Here is a 4,404-nt window from a genome sequence, read left to right as displayed (position 1 = left end):
CAAGCAAGCCCAGAGCTGAAGTCCCAAGCAGGACCAACAATAAAAAAAAAAAAAAGAAAAAAGTAATGTACTCTTTTTTTTTTACCTTGCTCATGTAACTATAACCTCTCTGTACACTAATTTCACATTAAAACCTTATTTATTAAAAATAAAAATAAAATAGTGAAAATGATAAAAGTGCATCATTAGAATCAGGAAATTTTATGCCAGTTTGTTTTCAAATTTTCCAAACAATGCATGAAAAATAGACCCAATTCAGATGTCAAATATAGATAAAATAAAGCTTGAGGTGTTGTTGTTTTTTTTTCCTTTTTAGAAGCCAGTAATTTTTCTTGAAGTAGTAATTTAACTGTTGCTAACACAGTAATAATAGTACCCTTGGTTTCACACATTAAGCTGGATCACCAAAAAGTACTAAATCCACTGTCAGCAATATCTTGTATTGTATTTTCAATTCTTCTTGGTTAGCATTGAAGATAACATATTCAGCTGGCAGATAGTGTTTATGGACCTCTGTGCTTGTTTTACCGATTCAGTTTTTTTGAACTTTTGATGAGAGGAAGAGGATTTGCAGGGAGAACAGGGAAAGCAGAATGAACTGTAGTGGATGATTTCTCTTATATTTTGCTTTTCTTGGGACTTTCCTTTTGATGACTCTGCCTGGGAAGGCCAACTTTCCCTGGGAGTAGAGCTGAGACCCACAGATCAGATGCCTTTGACCTTCTGAATGGCTCCTATTTTCTTTTTTCCTGTCCTGACATGTGCTAGCTGCTCTGACCTGGTCTTTGTCAATATCTACTCCAGTGGTTGATGAAGGGCACCTTTCACAATTGTTCTGTGAGGAATTAGGATTTCTTGTGTGGTACACCTAACTTTCCGTTCATTTCTGAGTCCTCCACAGTCTGCGACAGTCTGTGGTCAGCAGAATGAAGATTACAACTCCTTGTCAGTTCATGCTGGCTGTGAATATAATCTGCTTGCACACAGTCTTTGGAATCTTTGGCCCAGGCTCTGTCTGTTGATATGGCAGCTGCGGCTGTGGACAACTGCAAGTCCTTGAATGTGTCTCATTCACTAAGCTGCTTGAATTTTTCATCTCTGGCCAAACTTTCTGTATCATGATGGCATCCCTAGGCATGTCTGTCTAGAATTGGACTTTTCACAGGAACACGAAAATTGGTTTCAACTCCAATCTGAGCCCCCAACTTCTCCTCCCTCATCTTCCTCTGAAATTTGTTGTTCTTCTAAATGTAACTTGTGAAGCTATTTTTATCACTTGCTTTGTACATTAATTTTCTATGTTTTATCCAATGTTGTCACTGTATTTGACTTTAGTACCCTGTACAATTCATGTATATTAATACAAATTAGGAAAGGGAAGTGGAACAACAAAATCTGAGAGAAAGGACAAAGGACAAACCAATCCAACAACAATTCTCAGGAAATAACATGTTGCAAGTAAACTTTATACCTGGTGGGAGAGGATGGATCGAAACAAGAAAAATGTGAAAAAATAAGGAGTGGGTAAGAACATATGACCAGAAAAGTATTCACTATCTTACATATGAAAGGCTAATCCCTCTGTACATCAACTTGACAATAAGATTAATTTAAAGATTATTGATACACTCTTCTCAACTCTCATAAAGTTACATGTAGATAAGCATGTCCATAAGTTTGCAGTCAATATACAGAAATGTGGAAATAGTTCCTTTCTCTTTTCAACCCAACATGAATAGAAATGACAGTTTCCCCTATATCTCCAGATTTCAAGTCATCATTTAAAATTAATGTTGAAATCATTTTTCAAACATTTCTGTAGAACTCCAAATAATTGTTTGAAATTACAAATGAGGAGAAATCCTATTGTTCAAATATGCCCAAACTCAGAGACCCTCAAATTTTAACACCCTCAAAAATAGGAGCAATATTCTCACATGTCAAACTTCCTCTTTTGTAGTCAAATACAGGAACTCTACTTATTTCATAGGAATCCTAAACTCTAATAAATACCTTGGTAAGATATATCATCCTAAAATATGCCTCAATTACATTTAGCAATAGGACTATTGTGGCCAAGGAATGAAAGTCAAGTATAAAATAGTGGGGAAAGCGACCATGGATATTCAAACTACCCTGAGGAAATTTCCCATCATTTCCAAAGGGAAGATTTGTATTAAATTTCATGTTGCTTCCTCCTGAAGAGGAAACCAGCTAACAAGGATTCAGGGAAATGGAAATTTTCAGAGATACATAGAGCTAAAACCAAAACCATGATCGCAAAATTGTTGAAGATAATGTCGGAAAATCTTTTGGAGTTGAACTGGATTCATTCATAGAAGTAAGATTATTTTAGAAGCCAGAGTTTTCATTAGTCACCACTGTTTCAGGAACATATTTAACTGTAAAAATTCTATCTGCACCTCTTTGTTGTACAGTTAGACAAATATACTACAGATAATTTTGTATCTAAAGTAACTTATTTCCTAATAGAATTTCCTTTTTGAAAAATATTCCTTTTAAATCAAAACTGAAATTACAAAATGGTAAAAACTGAAATTACAAAATTGCAAAAACTTCCATGCTCCTGGATTATAAAAATTAACATCGTGAAAATGGCAATACTTCCCAAGGCTATCTACAAATTTAATGCGATACCTATCAAAATTCCAACCTCATTCTTCAAGGAAATAGAAGAGGCAATCCAAAAATTCATATGGAACAATAAAAGACCCCAAATAGCAAAAATGCTCCTCAACAGAAAGAACAATGCTGGTGGAATATCAATACCAAATTTCAAACTCTACTATAAAGCCATAGTAATCAAAACAGCTTCGTACTGGCATAAGAACAGACATCAGGACCAATGGAATAGAATTGAAAAGCCAGAAATGAACCTACAGACCTGCAGTCATTTAATCTTCGATAAGGGAGCTAAAAAAAAAGAATGGAAGAAAGACAGCCTCTTCAGTAAATGGTGCTGTCAAAATTGTTTAACTACTTGTAGAAAACTAAAGCTAGAACCTTATATATCACCCTGCACCGAAATGAACTCCAAATGGATCAAAGACCTCGGAGTCAAAACAGACACTCTGAAAACATTTCAGGATGGAATAGGAAAAACCCTAGGTCTCCTTGGCACAGGCCGAAATTTTCTTAATAGAGACCCAGAAACACAACAAATCAAAGAAAGGTTGGAAAAAATGGGATTGCATGAAGTTGCAGAGCTTCTGCATGTTAAGGACATAGCTAGCAAGATCAATAGAAAGCCCACGGATTGGGAGATCTTAACTAGCTATACAACGGACAAGGGTCTCAAAAAATTAAATCTGCCAACAACAAATCCTCAAAGAAACACCTGCCCAATAAATAAGTGGACTAAATACTTAAAGAGAAACATCACTGAAGAAGAAAGAAGAATGGCCAATAGACACATGAGAAATGCTCAACCCCCCTAGCCATAAAAGAAATGCAAATCAAAACAACCTTGAGATACCACCTCACTCCAGTTAGAATGGCTAAAATCAAGAACTCCAATAACAATAGATGCTGGAGGGGATGTGGACAGAAGCGAATCTAACTTCATTGTTGGTGGGAGTGTAAACTTGTTCAACCACTTTGGAAAGCAGTATGGAGTTACCTCAAAAGACTCCACATAAAGCTCTCCTATGATCCAGCAATTCCACTTTTGATCATTTACACAGATGTTTACACACAGGGCCACACTAAAGCTACCAGCATGACTATGTTTATTGAGATCCATATCTTACCTATGGTTAATAATACTGCAATAAACATAGGTGTGCTGGTAGCTTTAGCATGATCTTGTTTGTGATCATTTGAGCAAATGCCCAAAAGTGGGATTGCTGGGTCATAGGGGAACTCTATGTGGAGTCTTTTGGGGAAATTCCACACTACTTTCCAAACTGGTTGAACACGGTCACACTCTTACCAACAATGCAGTATGGTTCTCTTCAGTCTACATCCCCTCCAGCATCTGTTGTATTAGTTCTTGATTTTAGCCATTCTAACAAGTGTGAGGTGAAATCTCAATGTTTGTTTTGATTTGCATTTCTTTTACACCTAGAAATGTTGAGCATGTCTTCATGTTTCTATTGGCCATTCTTTTTTTCCTCTTCAGAGACATTTCTCTTTATGTTTTTAGCCTACCTATTTATTGGGCAGCTGCTTCTTTGAGGATTTGTTGTTGGACAAACTCTTCACTTAATGGTGCTGATAAAATTGGTTAATGATCTGTGCAAAATTAAAGCTAAAACCTTATATATCATCCTACACAAGAAAAAACTTCAAATGGATCAAAGACCTTGGAGTCAAAGCAGACACCATGAAAACATTACAGGTCGGAAAAAAGAAACCCTAGGTCTCCTTGGCATAGGGTGAAAT

This window comes from Dipodomys merriami, unplaced genomic scaffold (assembly GCF_024711535.1).
Source record: "Dipodomys merriami isolate MVZ:Mamm:240054 unplaced genomic scaffold, mDipMer1.0.p SCAF_18, whole genome shotgun sequence".
Classification (NCBI taxonomy): Eukaryota; Metazoa; Chordata; class Mammalia; order Rodentia; family Heteromyidae; genus Dipodomys; species Dipodomys merriami.
Note: the sequence above shows the minus strand (reverse complement) of the source record.